Source organism: Heterocephalus glaber, unplaced genomic scaffold (assembly GCF_053883595.1).
Source record: "Heterocephalus glaber isolate CG9 unplaced genomic scaffold, H.glaber_assembly_v1.0 deba00001472, whole genome shotgun sequence".
In the NCBI taxonomy this organism is placed as follows: Eukaryota; Metazoa; Chordata; class Mammalia; order Rodentia; family Bathyergidae; genus Heterocephalus; species Heterocephalus glaber.
This window is the reverse complement of record NW_028258315.1, coordinates 39,644,642-39,669,798: the sequence shown is the minus strand read 5'-3', so window position 1 is coordinate 39,669,798 and position 25,157 is coordinate 39,644,642. Positions and strand designations below refer to the sequence as shown.

At 36.0% G+C, this 25,157-nt stretch overlaps 1 pseudogene; it reads left to right on the top strand.

The window, feature by feature from the left end:
* The first annotated feature begins 8,518 nt into the window (after positions 1-8,518).
* LOC147826329 (SRA stem-loop-interacting RNA-binding protein, mitochondrial pseudogene) lies at positions 8,519-8,853 on the top strand (annotated as a pseudogene).
* Positions 8,854-25,157: the final 16,304 nt, after the last annotated feature.

Genomic DNA, 25,157 nt, shown 5'->3' with positions numbered 1-25,157 from the left:
AATAACATCCAAGATGAAGATAAGGATTGAACATCCCACAAAGAAAGAAAACAATCAAAACTCTTTGGAAGTAAAACCATAGAAAGTCCTCCAAAGAAAAGCAGTCACAAGGAAGTTCTTCCAAGGAAGATCAGCTGAAATCCTTCCCTCCTGTTCTTTTTATACCTTTCTAACAATAATCTTCCTTAAAGTTGGTCTTCTACACCCAGAACCATGCTGACTCAGTTCAGTTGACAATTCACCACAGTTGGGCAGGCAGAAAGCAGCAGCCTTCCTTTCCCTCTTTCCCTTTATATTCCATTCAGGATACAAGCCTACTGGGTGGTACCACCCACACCCAGGATGGGGCTTCTGTCTTCAGTAAATCCATTCAGCCACACCCAGAACTATGCTAAACCAATCAGTGGACTAATCTGGCACCACACGTCCTTAATCCCAGTATCACACACCCATGATCCAGCCACCTCCAAAAGCCCCAACCTTGAGCACATGAAGCTTTGGGGAGACATCTAGCTATAAGTCATAACAACACCCAACTTGTCCAGCCTCCACCATTGTCACAGTGAGCCAGATTAGGAGAAAATAAATTAGTTACCATGCTGGTGTCCTTCTATATTATAGTGTGGTTTTCCAGGCTTTTTACCTAAATTACAAAAGAAAATCAATCAATACATACGGGCACCATAAAAACCACATAAGCCTCATAAGATAGTTCCTTACAGTGAGGTAAGGGGAAAACAGATAAACTTTAACACTGTAGTGGTTTAACCAGCTTGATGACTAACACCTCTAATCCCATCAAAAATGCAGTAGCTTGATAAACTACAAACTATAAGTTTTTTTCTTATTCAAATGAGGGTACTATCACTTGTACATGCAGGAGAAATGAATTCTCTAGAATAATTCAAGGACTTAGTCTGATGAAGACTTTGTCATCTTCAATGTGTATATTCAGTGTGCAACCTGTGTGCTACTACCCAGTCAAAAGACAACAAAAGAGAATATCTAGCATATGGAAGGTATTTTGGTTTGAGTAGACCTTATTCTGTCCATGTTCCACTGGCCAGGATTATGAGTTCATATGAGCACACCTAAGTACTAATGAGTTGGGAAATAGGGAAATAAAGGAAGTAGATACGTTGAATATATGCATATTCCATGTACATATAGCTTATTTATTCTGTACAATAATTAACACTTGTGTTGACAAGACAGAAATGGAATAGAAATGAGAATGAAAAATAAAATTTAATTAAATAAGATTAAATCTCTGCATGACATGTACTGAGAATCTGATTAACACAAGTCTCTATGAGCAAAAACAATGCTAGTTAGGATAGGCCCACTAAAAATGGACAGATTTCTTTCTCAACTTGTGGAGGAGAGACATCATAAGACTCTTTCTATTATTTTAAATTCCATCAAAATTTTCTCTCCCAGGAGAGCTAATTTCTTATTGCAGTCTTGAGTCATGACAGATGATTAGGAAATCTGGTCAGGTTTTGTGATGCCATATTTCTACAATTTTTATATTGTTATAAAATAGCTTCAGGGGAGACACACATACCCCCAGAAAGGATAATAAGGGTGAGAATACATTAGCCTAAAGTATAATTTTATTGTTTTCCATCTGTTGTAATTATGAAAATAAACTCTTTTGTACTCAGATCAGCAAGATAAGTCATCAGAAAGATGCTTGTGTCTAGCAACATATCTCGTTACATGTTATAAATAAGAACATCTTATCTGTACAGCTTTTTTTTTCCTTTCCCCTTAGGACCAGAGCCATTGCAATCTTCCCATTAGAAGTCATTTTTTTCCCCAAACCAACATAGCTAGAGGGAATACTATTTGTTTCAACCAAATCATCACTGCATATGGGATTTAGATTTGCATTTGCACATATTTCCAAGGTGACTGAAAAAGCATCATTTTAAGAAAAGAGCAATTTAAATATCATCGTTTTCAGGATTTTTTTTCTCTCTACATACTGAGTAAGAATAATGTATGTGCTTTATATTGAGAGTGTTGGAGTACTCAGTAAGCATCCTTCAACTAAATCTTGCAGTGACAAATAACCTGAGCCAAGAAAAATAGGCTCTATTCTTCCTCTCTCAGGCCCATATTACCTAAGCTACTGAAAGCTCTCTTTAAAACATGCACTGATTATTTTAAAATTGTAAGAATGATTTCATTACCCTGAAGAGAACACATATGATTAACTCCCTTAACTCAACTTTTATTATCTCTAATTTAAGTAACGAATCTAACTGGCAGTGATAATGTAAAAAATTAAACCAAAGTTTTTTCTTAAGCATTATTGTCATATTTCCCTTTTTCAAAATCTATAAAAAAGTAATGACTGTTTATTGAATCCTATTGTATTAGGTGATGTATTTTTCATTACTAGTGGGAAAGTAGAAAAAAATAGAAACAAAAAAGTTGAGTTTCAGTTTTTTAAAAAGACCCTTGAAGTCATAGAAACTAGCAACATTCTCACTTCTAATTTTTAGAGGCCCCTTGAGAAATTTTTAATGCAGATTCTTTGACTTTATAAGGTAAAAATATCCAATGATAGAGCCTAGAAAACTATATTTTCAACAAGTTTCTCAAATATCTGTAGTCATCAGCCAGATTTGGAAACCATTGCTCTCAGGGGCTCATTAATTTCAGATTCACAGGACACAAGGAACTGAAGACATTCAACCAGAATGTGGCAGAGCAAGGACCATGGAGGAAAAGTGCTTGGTTAATCCCTCCATCCATGATTATAATAATTAGAACTGTCAGAGCAGAGTCTTGCTGTTACCTGTGATAAATGCTTGTTGACATGCAGAACAGTACACATTCTGTACCCCAATGCCATTGAAGGCCTCAAAAAATTGTGAAAATTCATCCTTAATCAGAGACATTGGGGTTGCTGAGTAAAATCAACCTCCAGCAGAACACTCTACTAGAGTACCATAGATTTCCTTCATTGGAATGCTTTTAGTCAATCCCAAAAGACTGTATCTATTTTGATCTTTGGCATTTCTCAGTTTAGATTTTTGAACTAATAGTGCCATGTGCAGTGCCCTAAAATCCTAGATCTGAGTTTGATTTCCAGGAGATTGGATACTGAGGGAAGGGAGCATGAAAGGCCAACTGACAGCTATATGGATTTATAAAGAAAGTGTTTCTCATATTTGTTGATTTCAATTTCTCTGAAATGAACACAGTAAATTGGACAATTTCTTGCATTTCCACCTCTACTCTTGTCTCCAGATCCTAAATTTAATTATTTTAGAAGATGCCTATTATTTATTACAGGTATGCTTTTAAAGTTTTTATTCTAATACAGTGCATAATGTTTACAGCTCTGTAAACATAGGAAAATAGAACTCATTCTAGTAAATAATGGAAAAACTATAGAGCTCTCTCATCTCAAACCATTCAAGTCAAGGTCTTTCAGCATAAAAGGAATTATCCATTTCTTTAGCATGATCATCTCATTGAGAGATGAACTATAGAACTACCAAATGTATGAAACAAAAGTAATTGCTTTGTAATCAAAGTGAGTTCAAGGGACAAATGATTCCTAATGATGCTAAATCCATTTTTTAAAAAAAATAAGTAATCTTAAAATTCCTCAAAGTAATAAATGTCTGCATAAACAGTTTATATGACAGATTTCATGTGAAATTTTGAGGAAAACATCATAGTATTCTTTATATAAGGTGTTTATTGCTATTAGGTTTATGACACTGTTCTAAAAGATTATTTGTGGTTGAGTTGTTATAAAAGTAGACTTTTTCAATATATACTTGGAAATGGATAGTATTTGCAGATGAGGAAAAGGAAGGGAAGACTATCTATGGTAAAGTAATGATATGAGCAAAAGCAATGAGCTGGAATATTTCAAAGTGCCTTTAGGGACTGCAGAATAAACCATACTGATACATGGGGAGAAAACTGGGACAGAAAACAGAAAACCAAAGGCAACAGAATCGCCCTCACAGATAGCTAAAACATTTGTCCTTTTTGTGAACAATAGAAACCACGAAAGACCTTTCAGAAGGGAGATGGTGCACATAGAACTGTGACTTAGCAAGCATCATGCTAATAACAAAAAATATATAATGATTTTTGGCCACTCTTTTGGGAACCAACCAAACAGAATGTTGTTTAAAACTCTAAGCAATGTAAAGAGCAAATAATACTGAGCTTCAGCCTCTTGGATTCTTCACTTATAACTAATATACATCCATATTAATGTTTCTCTCTGGTGGTTGCAATTTGCTTCAGGCATCCTGGCTTCCTCCTCTCTTTACTGTACCCAGAAGTACTTCCAGACTTCTCCTAAATCTTCTTCATGCTTAACATCTTCTCATTCTTCTTGCCCTATGCTTCTCAGAATGCAGAATTACTCATTAGATTTTTCCCCTTTAAAAGAAGGGTGGTATTAAAATGCATTAAACTTTGGAAGAGAGAGTAGAAAATGGAAAATACTTTTCCATAATCTTATGCATTTCCAACAGTCTTGATCCAAATCACAATATTCAGTTTATGACAAGTTTGGCGACAGGCCTTATGTATGACTTCTGCATTTTATCTTAATATATACAAACATGAGTTTTGCTCTGGAAATTCTAGTCCATATGGACTTCTCATTGGTTACATGGTCTCTATGTCACACCTGATTCCTGTGCTTATGAAAAAGATGATGTGTCAAGAAGCATGGTGGACTTTAATTTATTCCCTTAAGGAAACAAGTGAGGTGGATCCTTGCTAATCACTATCATGTTCATTTCAACACAAGCCACTTAAATAAGATGCTTCTTAATACATATTTCTTAAACTAAATTAAGTAAGTTTGGATCATTGTTATACAATGGCTGACATCATTTTTTTTGCATAATGATGGCCAGAGGGCAATTCTTGAATGAACTGATTTAATGGAGGAAGACTTGAACATTTTAGAAGAAATCAGAATTACTCTAAAATATGTTGTTTTCCAAGTTAAATAACCTCATAAATTTATGCTGTATAGACTGGCTAAAGTTACATTGCTCTGTCCTATTGTTTTTTGTTTGTTGGTTGGTTGGTTGGTTTTGTACATAGTATATTCACATAATAGTAACTAACCTGTGTTTGCATGAGGACACTTCCAAGTATGTTTTGTAATATATTGAAAAGCAATGTGTTGGGCCAGTGATGTAGCTCAGTGGTTCCGGTACCTGCCTCGCAAGCGCAAGGTCCCAAGTTCAATTCCCGGTACCAAAAAAAAAAAGAAAAGCAATGTGTTTATTGCCTCCTGTAACAATAAAAATTCTCCTTGTCTTTCTTGTAACAAATACTCAACTTTGTAGACTGTGCAATGATTGTATCAGTCAGAAACACCTTCCACTTGTTGATGATTCTCTTAGTGTACTTAATACAGGAAAGAAGTATATGTAGTTTATGGTTCTGGAGGCTTGGAAGACCAGGGAGGTGGTGTCTGACAAGGGTCTCCATGCTACTCCATAAAACAGTGAAAGTTGAAAGGCGGGATAAAGCAGTTGAGTGAACTTTATAACAATTTAACTCAAAGTCGATTGCTAACTTACACCCATAATCACAATGTGAATGCGCTCAGGAGAACTCTACTCTGTGGACCAAAACCTCCAGGACAAACACTTGAAGGACAACAATAATTTTAGACAGTCTAGTCATCAAACAAAGCTGCTGTTGAAAGGGAATCACCTGAAGTAACAGAATAAGAAAAGGAGGATTACTGATATCAAAATTTCCATAGAGCTGGTGTTTCTATGTGTTTTACCAGATGGTAGTGATTGGGCATAGTTTGCACATGAGAACTCAAATTAAAATGAAATATATATAAATATATCAAAATTAATATATATTTTTATCTGTGGATTTGGTCTGAAAAAAACAAAAGTGAGGGCTGATTTATTCTAACTATGATTAAAGTCCAAGATCAAAAAAATATAAATGGGAAAGATGGCAGGCTTTGGATGAATTTCATAATCTTCCTGAGTGGTGTTGGAACAATTCTGATCCTCTACTGAACAAGACTTCAATGCAGAATGCATCATGACAAAATTATAGATTAAACCTAACAGATTTTTTGACCCCAAATAAAAGTGGAATTAATTGGCTAACCTAATGGAAACTAGGGATTTGGTGGTAAATGTGGTTTTGGATTATTTTATCACTGATATTTTTTGCTACTTAGGTTTTGGGCATAAGAAGGGCAACAGCTCAGGTTAGGGACTGACTGGTGTTTATATCTCAGCTTGGCCAGAAGGTGAAAGATCATTCAACATAAGGTGAAAGGTCATTTCTAAGAAGGAATGATTTCCCTTCCTTGAAATGGAGACACTCATATGATGCTCCTCAATATTTTGGAAACTTTCTTATTTATAGGCTACTTCTAAATGTGGCAAAATTTTGTTAAAGGAGAGCCAGGTAAAAATTGACTAGCCTCAGCATGGCTTGAAGCTCTTGGTCTATTTTTGAAATCAGCATATCACTTTCCCATGTGAAATCACCATTCATCCAAATGTCAACCTTAGGGAGATTCATTCAACCTTAACAACTCCTACTTCTCATCCCACACACTCAGCAGCTATTCCTACCAATTCCACCTTAGAAATGTCATCCTGCTCATTAGAAGACAAATCCATCATTCAATATCATTAAATTATAACTCACTAATCACAGTTCACCAAAACAGGTAGAAATGTAAACAACTGCTAGTTATATTCACTGCTCCTGACTTTTTTTTGATTGACACATAATAATTGTGCATATTGGTGGAGTACAATGAGATGTTTCATATATGCATTATGTAATAAACAAATCATGCCTTTGAAAACCCACAGGTTGACTCTGCAGTCGTGGATCTTCAGCTCCTATAAATTGTTAGACTAGGCAAGCAACATGGGAAGCAGTGAGCAGTTTTGTTTGTTTCTATTTTGTTCATTGATATCTGGTATACAGAATTCAGGCTTTGTATGGGCATTTTTGCATATCTTTACATGAAATTCAACCCTGTTCTACCACAGTCTCTCCCAAGTTGCTTTCTAAAATAACAGTACTTTCATTCCTTACACCCAGCCTTCTTCCATCTGGCTTTAAGACTCCTTTAGGGCTTTCTTGAAACCTTGTGGACAGCAAGTCAAATATACTGATTTATTCCCTGGAACCTAGTGTTTATGTTTCCTAGGAGAAGCCAGCTAAGCACACTGTGGCCCTCAGTCATAAGATCTAGAATTGACAGGTTTGAGGTCATTAAAAGATGCTGGAAAGCAGAGTAGAGTCTGTTCAGTTCTTCCCTGGTCACTGATCTCTGGTAATTAATGGAGGAAAACTGACCCTGTAGGAATTCTGCCTTGGATAATTGCTTCACTTAGGTTCTCTGTCTTGCTGCATTTCATTCCTCCAATCCTTATTACATTTTCTAAAACTGAGAGGAAAGTAACCTCCAGACTTATATTCCATAAAAGTATAAAAGAGAACTGAAGCTTACATGTTTTTAAATATTATAACACACGCAGGGAAAGGTGTGACCTTTTGTGTATTCAGAACTGTTGGGAAGTGTCATGGGGTACTTCTTTTTTTTTTTTTTTTTTTTTTTGGTGGTATCAGGGATTGAACTTGGGACCTTGTGCTTTCGAGGCAGGCAGTGGAACCACCGAGCTAAATCCCCGGCCCGGGGTACTTCCTTTTAGAAATGGCTCACCAGTTAAGCATATTATAGGTCCTTCTCACCTCGGACAAAGAATTGAAGAAGACAAGTCAAAAACAGTGACAAGGTTTATTTGAAAAGTGGAGGTGAAGGAGAAACTGACACTGCAGAGTAAAATTGGGATCAACAAGAGAGGAAAAGAGAAAAGCAAAACTAAAAGGACACTGTGGTCTGAGAGATATAGGGTGGGCTCCTGTGAAGAGTCATGACAGCCAGCTTCTCCTGGCCACCCCTCTCTTTTATGGCATCCACATGGCCTGAGAACCCGAGAGAAGTTCTACATACCGGGTCTAGAGAGGCGGTACTGTGTAAATCATGAGATCTTGCCAGGCCTCTCTTCCCAGCCAACCTAAGCTCTGCCCTATCTCCTATCTCAGAAGGACATAGAAATTAATCTAGGTCACATTCGTAGATCTTAGGTATATTATGCATATTTAAACTACTCTACAAACCATCCATGACCACCTCATAGGAGACAAGGCACATTATTTCCAAGTGTTTCAACATCTAAATTAATACATTCATAAAAATATTATGCATGTTGGCTCTTGTTTGTTTCTGCCCTATCTCCCTTGCATTCTCACACTTTTGGTATACATTATATAGCACATACTTGCTATATTTGCATCATATATGTATAAATATAGCACATATATACACACATATATAAATAATTTATAGTGAATGTTTATGGGAACCAAGTAAAAAATGTAAACATTTAGTGTGATAGTTTAGATAATTCTAATTGTCAACTTATCTGTTTAAAAATCATACAATTCAAGTCTAAAGATGTCAGACTTCGTAGCGAGGGGTGCCCTGGCACTGTGTATGAATTTTACTCAGCAGGTTGCTTATGTCTGGAAAATTCCTTGGACTGGAACAGCCAATGAGCTGAGAAAACACTTTGCTCAGTTTGGTCATATACAAAAGTTCATTCTTCCTTTTGATAAAGAGACTGGCTTTCATAAAGGTATGGGTTGGATTTACTTTTCTTCAGAAGAAGCACTTCAGAATGCAGTGCAACATGAAATCATGTAACTGATGGAGTAAAGGTCCACATTCAAGTTCAAAAACCAAAAATTTTGCAAGGAGATCAAACATTTGATGAAGAGAAAGATTTCTGAGATGATCAAACACATTAAACAAACACAAAACAGAAAAAAATCATACAATTCATTGTGTAAGTTATAAAATAATAATAGTTTACCCAGTAGTGCCTTTAAGGGCATTGGCATTACTGCTATAATTATTGGCATTCATTTTGAGCCAATGGGAAATACATAGATAGATCTTTTGCAAAAAGGAAAGGGACTAAGATGGAGGAAGACGAAAAACAATTAAGATGTGTCATGTGAATATACCAACTCCCCATAAGAAATGTAGTCATTATATACTGCAAACACATAATAATAAAAAATAAAAATTGAAAAAGAAAATTGAAAGAAAGAATTTTCAACTCTTTGTTCCCATAATCTCGGGTAACTTCTGTGAGTTTACTCCTTTGAATACAAAAAAAGGCTTACATAAAATGAAAGAAAACACTATATAATGATCTAAAAATGCCTAGATAAAATTAATGAGCTATTTCAAGAATCAGAGGCATTTGCCTTGAGTATTAATTATATTAAATTCTAAATTTAATCTACAAAATAACTTGGTTATCCATATTTATTAAAGAAGAGATTTTCTTGAAATTTTATAAGAATACTTTTTATTTTCTTTGCCCTGAAATGAATTGCATGACAGAGACTGAATTTGGAAACCGAAGTATTTCCTGATGTTGGATGAATGTTCAAACTATTGAATTTATTATTGGTTTAGAATGTCTATATTATGACCAAGTAATTTTCAATGCTCATGTGCATTAGCTTGGATAAGATTTCAGGAAAGATGTCTGCAACATTTATAAGGAAGCAATAGATATGAGCTATATAATACTATCAATCCTAGTTATTGTTTTATTATTATCCCTCAATGGTTCCTAGATTACAAAATATTTTAAACTGGCTGAGATTTTCAATACTCATCTGTCTGATAATATTATTTTCCCCTTAGTGTCATTTTACCTGATTCTTTGACCTTTCCCTAAATATCAATTCTGTGGTTCTCTACAAAGAGTGATCCTTTAGCATTACCAGCTTCTGGAAGAATATGATAAAATGAATGTAAAAACTTCTCTCCTGTTGTTTAAAGAACAAGACTGGAGGTGGAGGAATGAAGTCCTCTCCAAATTAACTTTTTCTTCCAGTTCTCTTAAAACAATTATATAAGTGGGAGTACAGTTCAAGTTCAACTTTTGTTCTATTTTCTCCATTTTTAGCTATTTTTCATCATTCAGTCTTCACTTTACTGTATTCTGAAAGCCAATGCTAATAAGAACAAAAGTATTATTTTGGAAACTATATGTGACAATTAAATTTTACATGTTTTGTTTTATGGCATACATTTATATTATGCTGGAATATAACAGTCTTTACCTAAAATCTGTAGGGCTAATGAAGGTAAAGAGGTGATGTTCAAGAGATAGATTCTCATTTGTTCATTCAATGACTATTTCTAAAATACTACCAATCCATAACTAAAGTGGGACCCAAACTAGGATTGCTAGAACCATCTAATCTCAATTATATCATAATTTTCCTATTTTAGTATTTTAGATATAATTTATACTGGTTTTTCATAGTATATATTTACCTATATCATAAAGTACTTTTACAAATAAAGGAAGAAACCTATGTGGAAACGTACCATTTCCAATATGTTAGATGATTCATCATATTTAAATTCTTATTTCTATCTAGGCTCTCTACTCATATCTTTTTAACTTTTTGAAACAGAAATCTGCTCAACTCTGCATGATAATCTCCCTATTATTTAAGTACCTAGAGAAAAGAATGTTTCAGATCCAAAAATCATGACTCAAAAAAATAACAAAACTAACTCTTATCCTTTGCAAAAACTGCTTGGTCCAAGTAGAAATATTATCAAATAAGCAATAAGTTATTTCTAGTAAAATCAATCCTGGCACATTGAAGAGGGTAGAGTTTTCAGCCTGCCAAGAGTTTCTTTCCAGCCGATGAATCTGTGACAGAAAGTAAGATTTAAGGGAAGTCTTTTCCTCACTCTGGAATTCTACCACTATTCCACGTAGCTGAAGGGCTCAGTCTCTCTCATCTCATTTAAAAAATATTTCTGTAGTTTTATATTTTGTACAGCTTTTAAGACCCATCAATGATCTCTTTATTGATTGAATTAATTTAATAATAATAAAAGTATCTCCAATGTTAAAATACCATAAAATGGTATTAAAAATCCAAGACACGTTGAAAAGCACTGTATAATCATATACTAATCATGCAAGAGGAAATTTTCAGAATAGAAAATGAAGTCTGTCACTAGGCTTTCACACTGGAGAAGGCTGACTTTTTTTGAAAAGATATTTTACAGTTCCCTGAAGAGCTATGAATCCCAGATCTGCCAAAATAGATTAAGCAGTTGGTTCAGGAGATAAGAGCTCTACAGGGAAAACATTTAGGGTCCAATTAAGTTTGGATGTCGGCAAAACTAAGTGGAAAGACCATCCAAGATGCCGACCTACTGGATAGGATTTACAGCAACTGAAGATGGTTTGATAAGTACTAAAATTGGAGGTCATCTCTAAGACGGCTTCATCTCTGAGTCAAGCAACCATTCAATTGCCCTTAAGTGTCACACAATTATTTTCATGGACTTTCAGAGTCTTACCGGATCAAATTACCATCTTTCTAACAAATTCTGGAACACCTTCTAAGTATCCCTGACAAAAAGGTTAACCAGACATTGTGTAAACTCTTCAAGGAGTGCAGAGCTCACTACTTCACAAGGCAAATCATCTTTTTTAATCAATATTTTTAAGTTCTTATATTGAACTGGTTCTAAATATTTTCCCCACTTTGAGTTCTAAGTAAACCCTGCCAAACTTTCAAACACAAATGCAGCATTTCTTGCACATAGAAAGTTTAAAACTTTTAGAGACATACTAGGGCTTAAATTGTGGCTCTTTTGCTTCCCAGTAGTATGAACTTGAATAATTTTTAAAATACTGCCTTTATTTTCTCATCTCTGGATTAACAGTACCTATTTTAAAGTGACACAGGATTAAGCACCTCACACACAATAAGAGCCCAGCTATGTGTATCATTTACCTTTCAATAGACATTCTTGGAAAAATAATGATGAGAAATGCTCTGATATTTGGAGTTTCCTCTGTGATGAAGAAAACAAAAAATAAATATGCAAGATCAATAAAATTTGCTGAGTGGAGACACACAGTGCTGAGAGACTGTTTTTAGCAAGGCAGCTAACTTAATTCAGAGGGGAATAAGATGAGTTCCTGGCAGAAGTGATGTTTAAGATGAGACTTGATGGATGATGAATTGACCAAGAAAAGAAAAATAAATTAAACTGAAAAAAGGAAATAGAATAGCATGAAAAAGACCCTTAAGAAGTAATAAACAATGGGCTGGGGATATAGCTCAGCAGTTCAGTGCCTGTCTGCCTGGCAAGTGTGAGACCCTGAGTTTGATTCCTGGTACCAAAAAAAATTAATAAATAAAAGTTTGAGAAATATAAGCTGCTTGGTATGGCTTTGTTGAAATAGATCAGGCTATAAGTAATAATAATATCAATAAAGATGCTGGCAATCTAGATTTAATTGCACTTCCACTGCATATAAAATACTGATTTCCTCAAGCCCCTGGGGAGCATGGAGTTGTAGAACAGCCCTAACATCTTGATAGATAGTTAGGTTCACCCTCTGCCAAACTTCAAGTTTCAGAATATAGGTACAGTGGTTAGGTTTTCAACTGAAGGCTGGTCTGGATGCAGTAATCATTGCACTATGTCCATGTAAATAGAACATCATGTTGTATACCTTGAATATGTACAATAAAGATAGAATATTTTAATAAAAGAAAGTTCTCTGGTCCTTAAGGATATATGCAAAAGGTTCATAGAGAGTATACAAGGTACAAAGTGGATGTGAGAGACACATTTGGGGACAGCTAAATGTTATGGCATTTGAAGCCAAACCTGGGTTTGGTTCTAGCCACCCAACCCTCTGGAAATGAAATCTTGGGCAGTATCACAAGAACTCTAAACCAGTTTCTAGTGCATAAAATGTTTATAATAATACCTCTCACTGAGGGTTTGAGGCTTGTGATTATTAAATGAGTAAAGGCAGAAAATGCTGAGAATAATTGATGGCACATGGTGCTAAAGAGTGTCAGCTATTCTTTTGGGAGGCCCAGCAAAGGAATACAAACTTATTTTCAGAATGGAAATGGTGACCAGAGATGTATTGACTCCTTTCTCACGTTTATAGGATATAAGATACTCAGTAAGGTGAAAAGAAGGAGGCAGGCAGATGTGAGATTCTCCTGGAGGATATAGGTCTTGAAACAGGAGACACTTCCTCTTATACTACAGAATGGATGTAAAGGTGTCCGTGGTTGGCCAATAGTAAATGTGAAAACATTTGTTGAGTCTCATGATTTTCTTTGTATTACTATTAATGAAGCTTATTATTGTAGGCACATTTGCAGATGCCTTAAAATGTCATTGTGAATTTAGGGAGGGGTAACTGGTGTGACATAGAGATAAGAAACCCAGGTTTCAGAAAAGGTGAAAAATTGCCAACTGTTAAGATGCAGAGAGATGATTGAAACAAAAAATCTTCTAATTTTACGTCCTGCACTCTTTTCATTATGATTCAATTATATGCAATGAAAATGGCAGCATTTCAGATTTCCAATCCATGTCAACCCCATCCTGGGTGGTTTTACAGTGATTTCTAATACATGGCAGTTCCCCAAGTACAGCTCCCTTGGTACCCCAGAGTGTAGCTCTGCAAGGGCTCTATTGGTGTGGGATCACAGACAGTTTCTCTATCAATCAACAAGCTACAGTTGTGAAATCTTGAAGAAAATCTTTATCTTATCCTGAGATTAGCAGTATGGATGAGGGATTCTAAAAAAGATTTTTCCATTCCTTCCCTTGATGTTCTCCCTGAGCCCTAGGTATAGTAACTGTTTCTGTATTCATTTGATTTTTCTTTATACACTAGTCAGTATTTCCTTATAGCTAACATTTTATGTTAAGTTTTTCCTGTTTACAATGGGTGATTCCTCATTAGTAACTATTGGGTCCTAAGTACAAGGTTCCATTTGAAATCTTCCCATTTCTGAATCCACAGCTGGATTGTATTCCTGTTTTCTGCATGTTTCTGAAAAATTTTGTAACATGTTTTATGCAACTTAAGGAGAACTTTTAATCATCATTAGTAGTACTATTATTTATAATTCCTATCTTGGGCACTACTTAATGAGCTTCTTTAGAAACTGACTGGTTCTTTCTGTGGCATATTCTTTCCATTCCATCTCAACCAATGAGTCCAACACAGAACTACATTCTTAATGATATCTGCAATGAATGTATGCCAAAACAATAAAGAAGTGGACCTCAAGGGTACATATGTTAAAATGGTCAAGTGCATACTATCCATAATAACTGCACATACCATTTTTAGTATTGAGACCTAAATCGAAAGCTTCACTATTCTCATATGCAACCTAATGTACCAATTGTACACATCACTGAGACTTAATTCCCTTTGCTCCTGTTTCCTCAAATTGTCTTCCTTTAATAATACTGAAAAAGAAACATTTGCACATCCAAAATCCATTCCATGCTTGATTAGGGACATAAAATGGAATGTTGCCAATTGACCACTAGGAAATGCTTGGCTGCACTACAGAGTCAAATCACCTTGACTTCCACATGTTTAGGAGTAAATTTAATAAAAGCAGAACTTTAACAATTAAATAAACATTTCAAGCAACCTGAGAAAGGAGGAGGGTTTGCTAACAAAATGCATGTCAACCTTTTTGCCAACTATATTCTGCATTATACCAGATTACCAGTCATGGTTTTGCCTCTGGGAAATTCCCCGATTTGTTTGCAGAGGAAGAATGAGGACCTTAGCAAAATATGAACCCAACTGTTTTCCTTTGTGTACAGAAAAACCTCTAAATTTCAAATAAAAGTCTCTTACAGGGACACATGCCTTGTCATCTGTCTAGCAATTTACCAAGGAGCAGGTGTTGTGGATACTTCTTCTTAATTTACCCCATATTAAGAAAATTGAATATAATGATTATTATTAAGGTACTCGTCATCATGTTTAGAAACAACTTGTAGAAATATTGAAGGTTCTTGGAGTTGGAAAGAGAGGGGTTTTCTTGTTGCTTATTTTTGTGTTTTACCTTGACTAATCTGCAATATTCATCTTAATTGACTTTATTTTTTTTCCTTAAATTCTTTTAATGGTAAATTTTAGGTAAACAATACATTTACATTTATCATTGGGTGCTTGTACCTGTACATGATGTTTCTTGGTTTTTATTTTTTCCCCATTACCTGTGCACACTTCAGCCTCTCTTAATTGACTTTATTGTCATATGAAACTACCCCATGTGCTTTAAGTTCTACGTTTGAACTTGGCAATTCCATAAATTCAATCTATAGAGTAAGGATCCTTATATCTATGTGTATAAGCTGCAGAGTCAACCATACACTGACAAAGATACACTATAGACTAAAGTTTGCCCCAACCGCCACCCCGTAGTTCCACTATGTATTAGAATTTTAGCTTTTGGAGGTTACAAACTCTATCATAATCATCTACTGTTCAACAACTAGAATGATGTCTGTCACATAAGATATTCTCAGTTAACTGAGTATTTAATAGGGTGCCTCGTTCATTGTTTATGTAACTATCTTAATAACATAGGGAAAATTTCAGAGATATACACAGGTAAAACCCCTAAAACAACCAGTTCAATTGTTTGTGTACCTGATCTTCATCATTACTATAATAAATTCTCTTTGTAACCTTTCTAAGAAGTAACATTACTAAAGTTTGAATACATAAAAGGTTTCCTCTTTGGGCTAACTGGAAGCCATATTTGAAGATATGTAGATTTCAAAATATTCTTTAGCAGAAATACCCTCTTACATTTTCAAACTCACCATCCTCCTGTTTGTCTTTGCCTTCACATATTTCTCCTCTGATACATCAGTTCATATTTTCCTAGTTAGACAACATTTGTTATGTACTGCACATATTTCAATACCTGTGGACACACAAAAAATTATTATTTTGCCTTAGTCCTGATTGGTGTGCATAACACCCCTTGGACCTATCATCTGCAAATGTTATTAATATTTGCTTTCTACTCACTCTTGGATATTTGTTATATGTGAGAAGATATCACATTCAAACAGAGTTCATACAATGTCTTTACAGGCTATCTAGTTTTATCTTTCCTGCTTGAAATGATACCGTGTCATTAATCACTTCTCTTTGTCTTAAATGCTTTACCAGTTCTACTCTCAAGAAGCAATGTTCAGACTTCAACAAATGTGAACTGCAAATACCTCAGTAATTTCAAGGCTTGAGGTCCCCCTTGTGTTACAATACTAAATTATTGTCTCCACAATATCCTTCCTTTTCCTCCTCTCCCAATACCATTAAATTCTTATCTGTACTTCTGGTAGCATAAATTTCCCAGTCCCTAGTTTCCTGCTGGACCAGATTGCTGACTATCAGAAATTTCTTTCCTTTTTTAAAATCACAGAATATTATAGGTGACAGAAAGTTTTTAGCATTGTTCTTTTTTTTGTCAAAGATTAAAGTTGGAATAACTGGCCAGTGAGCTCATGGAGTAAAGCTCTGGTGCTTTCTGAATATCAGAAATAAAATTGCTTTTCTATTTTTTTGTAATACTCCAACATTTCACCTTCCTAATTCTAGAAGATTCTTCAAAATTAATTGCCAGTGTTCCAGTATCTTCATTAGATAATCCCTTAACACTCTAGTGAATATGTCATCAAGAGCTACAGAAATGGTGCGATTCAATAATTTGGGAGAAAATTGGGGTCAGAATCATCACAGCATCTCAGAATTTATTTTTTGCTTTCTCTGCTATTTTCACCATGTTCTGGTATTTTTCCACTTCTTTATACAGATTTTTCAAAATTAGATTTCTCTCCCAAAATGATGTGTTTTCTCAGGCTTTCAACACTTTGGGGCTTCTACCTAACACGCTTCTTTCTCCCACTAATTAAGTAAAAAGTTTCACCTTTTCAGCCACTAGCATGTTATCTGTAAAGAGGAATTCTGATGTACCAAGATAACCTGAAACATTTACGTTTTTTTGGTCAATATCTTAATTAATATTTTCCATGGATGACAAAGAAAATGGAATATTTATTTTCAGTATTAGACCATGCAATACCATATGATTGCTCAAACAGAAACCTTTCAGATTTACTTTCCAAAAGATATATTTTCTTGCTGGAAAACTTTACCATCTTTTATTTTGTTTTGCTGGGGTTTTGACACAAGGTCTTGCTATATAGAACAGTCTGGCATTGAACTCGCAGTGATCTTCCTACCTCAGCCTCCCAAGAGCTGGGATTATAGACTGTTTTTCAATCTTTTAAATTCACAACTACAATTTATTTTCCATAATATATGAATAGTGAAAAAAACAAACACTAATAAAAAGCAGCACATACTTATGTCTTTATATTTTTGAAATCACATTATTTTATTGTACATATATTTTTAATCAAATTATTTTATTGTACACAGATAAAATTATAGCTATATAAATTAATGTATAACTATAAGCAAGAGCCTTTGAATATACATACTGTGAATTTATGAATCTATCATATACTAGAATGCATCCTTACTGTTAACCTTCAAAATGAAATTTTAAGACAAAAAATTTACAATTTTCCTTTGAAGCTCTCCATTCTTCAATCTTTTCTCAGACTCCAGAAAAAGAATGATTTTCTCTTGGAAATCATTTGTTGATTTTTAAGTAATACCTCTCCTTTGACTTAAAAGTTAAATACAGCTGTTGGAACAGGGCAGTAAGTAGTGTTCAATGTTTTTATTTGAACATGGGACTGGGCTGGGAATCGAAGTGAAGAATTCTTATTAGCTAAGTACACACTACTACTGAGCTACAGCAGAGTGCTTTTCCAGTAACTTTCATTTAGCATAACATTAAAACCCTGGAATCTCACTTCAAACTATATTATCAGATGTAATGCACCCACTCTTCAAGAGAAATAAACATAGCATTCTAAGCAAGAAGAATTTTCCATAAACTTGCTAAGTAACATTTAAAATATGTTAAGTAGTGGCAATAATATGTGTGATTATTCTTCTTTATGGAATTTGGAGAAACTGAGCCCATTTTATCATAGCTTATTATTCCTAACCCTTCAAATCTGGATTAGTAACAGTTAAATCATATATTCCTAACAAAAGTCAATTGTGTTTAAATGTTGAAGGTTAATTTTATTATAAGTGGGTATTTTACAAGCTGAAACTTTTGTTCAAATAAGAAATTTGGAAGAGACTAAGACTTTAGCCAAAGGAATTAGTTCCACCACTAATAACAATGATTTTAGATGCTAGAAAAGACTTTTTAAAATTAATAAACTTTATTTACTTAGGTTAAGTTTTAAGTTCCAAATAAAACTGAGCAGAACATATAGAATTCTCATATGTCCCCTGCCCATGCATATTTCTAACTTTCTTGCTATGGACATTCCACCCCAAAGGGTGTATTTGTTATAATCAATGACACTACATGGATACATCACTGCCACACAAAGTTCAGAGATGACATTAGGGTTTGCTGTAGGTATAGTATATTCTGTGTGTCTTGACAAATGTATAATGGCAGATATTTAACATTATAGTAGTGTGCAGAGCAATTTCACTTCCTTAAAAATCCTCAATATTCTATTTATCTCCCTACCTCTCCAAACCCTGGCAAACACTAATCATTTTTACCCTGAATTTTTTACTTTCCAAAATGACATATAATTGAATCATATAGTAAGTAGCTTGTGGAGATTGTCATATTTCACTTAGTAATATGAACAATGTCAGTAGGAATGTAAATTAATGTAGCCATTATGAAAAACGTATGGAGGCTCCTCAAAAAGGTAATAAAGAACAACTATGTATTCTACACTCCTACAAGGTATATATCCAAAGGGTATAAATCACTATGTTGAAAAGATATCTGCACTCCCTTGTTTATTATAGCATTATTCACAAAGTTAAGGATATGGCATCAAACTAAATATTCATTAACAGAGAATGAGTAAAGAAAATGTGGCATATACACACCATGAAATGCTGTTCAACCTTAAAGAAGGAAATCATGCCACTTGCAAGAACATGGTTGGACGTAGAGGACATTAGGTTAAATCAAGTAAGCCAGGAGCAGAAAGGCAAATGCTGCATGGTCTGACTGATATGTGGAATCTAAGAGTATTGAAGCCAGGAGTGGTGGTGCATGCCTGTGAGTTTAGCACTATGGGAGGCTGAAGCAGGAGAATTACAAGCTTGAGCACAACCTGGGCAACTTAACGACTTAGTGAGAACTTATCTCAAATTGAAAAATAAAGAACAGGAGATGTAATTCAGTAGCAATGCCTGTGTTTAATCCTCAGTAAAACAGATAAATAAATAGAGTGTTGAACTCATACCCACAACACAATTGTGGTTGCAAAGGCTGTAAAGCAGGAGAAGGAGGCATAAGCAGATGTTGGTGAAAGGATACACAATCTCAGTTAGATACGTAAGAGGATTACTTCAAGAGATCTATTGCACAAAGTGGTGAGTCTATTTAATGACAATGATATATATATGGTAATTATACAAGGCAGTGATGCTTATGTTATCTAGTTCAATTTAGCCCTTATACAGTGTACACATATCTCAACCCCATGTTGTATTGTGTAAACATATAGAATTTTTATTTACCAATTTTATAAATTCAGAACATGATGTGCAAAATAGGAGTAAGTTCAGTAGTAGGCTTTCACTGATGTGCTGGGGAGGTATGGGGGAGAGGCGGCATTCTGTACCATCTAATTAGATCTTGCTGGGTGCTGAGATTGTGCCCAGACCCTGAGCTTTCCTGATGTTTCAAGTTACCTCTCCTTTGGCTTGACAAGATGGCTACAGTGGCCTGGAATTGGCCATTTCCACTCTGCTAAGTTGGTGGGACTCTTGTAGGTGAGGCTCTGGGTAAGAAGATCAAGGAGTGCTCTGGTGTGTTTCAAAATGGCTCCTTCCTCCTCCCTTGCCAGAAGCTCGAGGGGTGTTTTTTCCATCGTTCACTATGAGAACTTTGTGGATCCTAGAGGTAAAACTCACGAAAGTGTTGTGGGGCCTCTGTTAACGGGGTCCCCTCTAATTGTCACCAGCTTGTCCACAGGAGGCGCCTAGTAATCCCCACTCACAGCTGGTGTTTCCTACCTGGTGCTGCTTCGCCTTGAGGTTGAAGTTGCTGCTTCTGGCTTTGCTCCAGTATGTCACGATTCTCTATATCTTCCTGTCTCTTTCTGCAGTATGGGGCGGTGTGGGGGAGGGGCAGCAGTTTGCCCTATGTTTTCATTTCTTTGACAAACCTATGAAGCATGATGATTTTCAGTGCGCTAAGCTTTATTCCTCACACTTACCTACCCAGCTAGCCATGGAAAGTCAGAATGGGAATATTTATGTGGCACTCATTTAGAAAATCCTAAACTTTCATTCCTGGTATTCTGTCAAGGATACCCTGACAATTGCATTGTAGAATAGGTTTAAGGAATTACAGGTGACATTTTTTAAAAAATTAATGTAAATCTCAAATATTGTTCAATTATCAACTGGCAAACAAAAATAAGAATCATCATAATTAGACCTGGTGCATGCATTGAGCACTTTCCAGTGCGAGTCTCTGAGCTGCTTATCAGATGCCAGTCCCATTAGAAGCTATAAAGCAGAAAATGTCTGCACTATTTGTACCACATACAAATACATTGAGGAAGATGAGATTAGTTTCCTGTCCTTACAAACCAGAAGACTTAATTACATTTCTGGGAGGCTTTTGGAAGACTGAACCTGATGTCCCCCTAATTATCCATACTTCACTGGAATGCCAGGGAAGCAGGTAAAGGTAATATTACATTTTTCCCACTGACATTTATAAAGCACCTAGTGTGTCATAGTGCTATGCTGTAGTACTCTGGGAAATAGGGTTAAGTTTGAAAAACAAACTTAACTCAGGGACTGGTATTCTAGCAGAAGAGACTAGACATGAATTTAAATATCTGTAATCCAGGATAAAAAATAGAATAGGACACAGGAGAAATGCATGAAATGTTCAGCATCCCTGATTTGAGGAACTGGAGAAGATGTCACAAAGATAGTTGTTGATGGAGCCACACTTTAAGAAGGCAGAGAGGTAGGAAGGAGGTGGAGCTGCTAGGTGACAACAATGACAAGAATAAAGGCTTGAGGATGACAAGCTCCCTGTGTACTTAGGAAACTGCTAATTATTCTCACTGGTTGCAGTCTTAGTCATGTTAAAAAAAAATAATTGCTCTCCTGTTGAATGAATAGATTGGGAGCATATGCTAGAGGGTCTTGAATGCAAGGCAAAGGCATTTAGGGCATAGTTTATTTGGCGCAGTAGGACCGTGGGAAAGTTGCCACAGGTTAGCAAAGATTCAAAAAATGTTTAATGTTGACCCAGGCTTGACTGATACTGTATTATTATTTGGAGATTCTGAGAATGAGGGATGAATGAACATGCACAAGACTGACCATAATAAAAGCAAAAGGATATTCAATGGTGAGAGTGTACAATTCCAAATTTAGATAAGCAAGAGCAAAGTGAAGGTTTGTGGCTTATGGTCAACTGTGATATTTATGAGGCACTTAGTTTAATCACACATGGATAGGTTCCAGTAGAGGAACCGATCTCCCAGCGAATAAGCCTAACCAAACACTCAGTGTCTTCAATTCCACAAAACTTAATGATCTCATTTAATTTTCATAACAACTTGAAAGTGATAGGTCTTCCACCACCTCAGCAGCTATTATGTATAGTAACTTCCCTCTTCCTATCCTGCCTTGACCCCTCCCCTGTGTGACGTCATGCCAAGGTGGTTGCTCCCACCAAAGAATAAACCCTTCTTCCCAGCATGCCCCTGTTCCCGCCTAGAGAGTAACCTAATACTCACTCACCTCCTACCACCTAGTGACATCATGGGCTCCTCCATTCCCTAGTCACTACCTCCCTCAACCCCACCTCTGCCCCTACAAACCCCACCCCAGTCTCTATAAAAGACTCTCCCTGGCCCGGCCATATTGCTTTGGCTCTCCTTTGTTCAGAAACAGCCCGGCAGATCTATTCCCCTAATAAAAGCTTGTTGTGGCCTGGTCTGGTCTTGGTCTTCGGCCCTTTTACCTGACAGAAAGATGTGACTTTTCTTTTCTTTTCTTTTCACTTCCTTTCTTTTCTTTTTGCGTATATTATTAGGGATCAGACCCAGGAACATTTTACCACCGAGCTACATCGGCAGCCCTTTATAGTTTTTATTTCGCAACAGAGCCTCACTAAGTTGCCCAGGCAGAACTAGAATTTTCACTCTTTCAGCCTCAGTCTTCCTCAGAGATAGAATTGCAGACAGTCTTGTGCCACCACACCTGACTGAAGATGTGTTTTTCTCTCTCCATTTAGCTGCTAGGAACAATACCTTCTGTAGTGAAATGTGTGAATTTGAGTATCCAGGAAGATCTTCAGTCAAATCTCTGGTAACTGCCAAGGAAATACTCTGTTTTCTGGTTACACAGTTACCTTCAAAGTCTCTTATTTACAATTTATTTTCTTTTGAACCAATGTCCCTCTATAAAATTAATTCCTAAGCAGTATGAAGAAGGAAATGGAGTTGGGAGCTGTGAGACAGAAACAGGCTCTGTATCCAGTAAGCTCTGGGAAACAGCTGGGGCTCTGTCACACCGTCCTCTCCACCTGGAATCCCTGCTCCAAACACACTCTTATGCACCAGGAGACTTCCCCAAAATTTCAAACTTGGCTCTTACGAAGGGTAAAATCTTCCTAAGCAGAGGAGTGTGCCTCAGTCATCCATGCAAGCTCAGTGTTTCCATGCCTCTTACAGTGCTGGCACATTGTAAAAACATTTGTTCTAAAGTATAGGATTCCTCCTATGAGACCCTCAAACAGAGATTCGAGCAAAGTTACAAGAATGATGCACGGAATACCACAGAAGAGAGGAGAATATAGAATCAGAAAGATAGCCAAGGAAGCCAGCTATCACAGCAAGCAGAAGGGGAAACATCACCACCACCACCACTACCACGGTCCCTCTCAACTTATACTACCTGAGAGGTGGGTGGCCTGCAGCTCTATGCAGAAATTTCACCCAGACATTGGCTGAAGACTACTCAGAGCATTAGGTCCTGGTAGACTCTGGCCTGCAGTGCATCCCAAACAAAGGATGATTCCCAGGCACAGAGATGTAGACCATGCAGTTCAATGTCAGACAGAATGTACTGCAGTGGCTGAGGGATGCGGGTGAGACACACAAGTCACATCAGCTGCCAATGTGTGCAATGATCAGCAGTGGTAGTTACCGGTAATCAGTGAGATGTGAGAAGTACAAGAGATTGTAGAGCTGAGAGGATGGAATTGGGCCACCTGTCCTCTGGCCGAGGACAGGTAATAAGTTCTATGTCTCTGCCTGTCAAGTTGTGTGTCAAGCTTCAGCAGAGAGATGCCCTGTGCAGAATAACGAAACACAAAATGATGGCCTTTCTATATGGAAAGGTTCTCCTAACTTATGTGTCAGCAGAGCAAAAGCACTGGGTTGTTTTTAATGGTAGTGCTGGTAAGGCTGTGTCAACCCAGGCATGCCCTCTGACCTTACATTGGACAACTTGATTAATTATGAACAAATGCTCACAGAGATGTCAAACCAAAATAAAAGGGAAGAGAGAAGCTAATGAGCCATAAAAGATCCTGAAATAACCTGCAAATGAATCTGAAACTCCTCTTTCCTTTAAATAATAATTTCTGATGATCAAAAATTTCTGCTTATCCTTCTGATTGTTAAAAAGTAGTCACACCTTTGTTTTGCTCCTAGAAACTTCCACAGTAGCTACTTAGTTCAACCACACAAATATATTTTTTTCAATCATGTGTGACTCTTAAAGTGAAGGCAAGAAATCCACGTGACAATTATAATATTGACTGTTGCTAGGCAGCAGTTTAAAATTTTAACTCTGATGTCAAAATGTACTTAGGATTTTGATTCCTGATCCATCATTAATTTCCTTCATAACTTTGAACAAATAACCTGTCACAATTTCCTTATCTATAAAATGGGTAAGTTGGCAATGAAGCCTAAATCATAGGTAATTAAAGATTAAACGATGTAACACAGATTGAAGATTATTGCCTGAAAAAAAAACTCCGTAAAGTTAACTCTACTGTTCACATTGTTGCTGTAGTTGAATGAGTGTAGCTGTGGTTGTATTAATTGTGGCATTTCTTGTATATTATTTTCTTCTACAGGTCACTGCAATGGGAAAAACATGAATTTGGAAGAGAAATGATCACGAATTTTAGTTCTACCTATTAATATAGTTGTGTGAATATTTGGACATTTGAAAACTTACATTGGGAAATCCTTCTAAAGTACCAAAAACTAACACTTAAAAATTGAATAAATAGGGCCTGTGATTTAGCTCAGCCTGCCTCGCAAGCACAAGGTCCCAAGTTCGATCCCTGGTACCAAACAAAAAAAAAAATTGAATAAATATAAATTTCTTTTCCCATATCCATCTTCACGCCAGCCTAAAGTGTATTTAAAGAAAGTATTTTGGTAGACAATATTTATAAAATATTGGTTGGGCCAGGAATTTAGCTCAGTGGCACCACCGCAACTGCCTTGAAAACACAAGGTCCTGAGTTCAATCCCTAGTACAAAAAAAAAAAAAAGATTTGTTAAACTTTGTTACTTTGAAGAATCCTTTGATAATTCTATCATGAGAGGACAATTTACATTGTTTAACCTATTCTTAAACTGACTGACCACATTAGTGAGCCAACCTTTTAAGTCTAATTGCAACTCACTCACCAAAATAAGTTTAGTCCCAAAGAATGTGCCAGAGGAACACATTTGTGAGTTTGCAAAGTGTGCTATGACATAAAGTTAAAAAAATTTAATAGATCAAACAACATCATCATTATGGGGAAAAAAAAAGACAGGTCAACACTGTAAATTGTTATACTTCAGTGTAGGCTCAGGAAGCTCCAGGTCTAAAACTATTAGCACATCAGGGGGCATGTTTTTTCCCCATCTATAACTCCCTGGATTGGAGAGCAGTTTTGACCCTGTGTCATCACTTCATAAAACATAATATATAACTGTGGGTGAAGAAAAGTTGGCAGTGAACAGTGGTTTTGGTCAGAATCACAGAGCTGGATAATGTTTTGCCTGT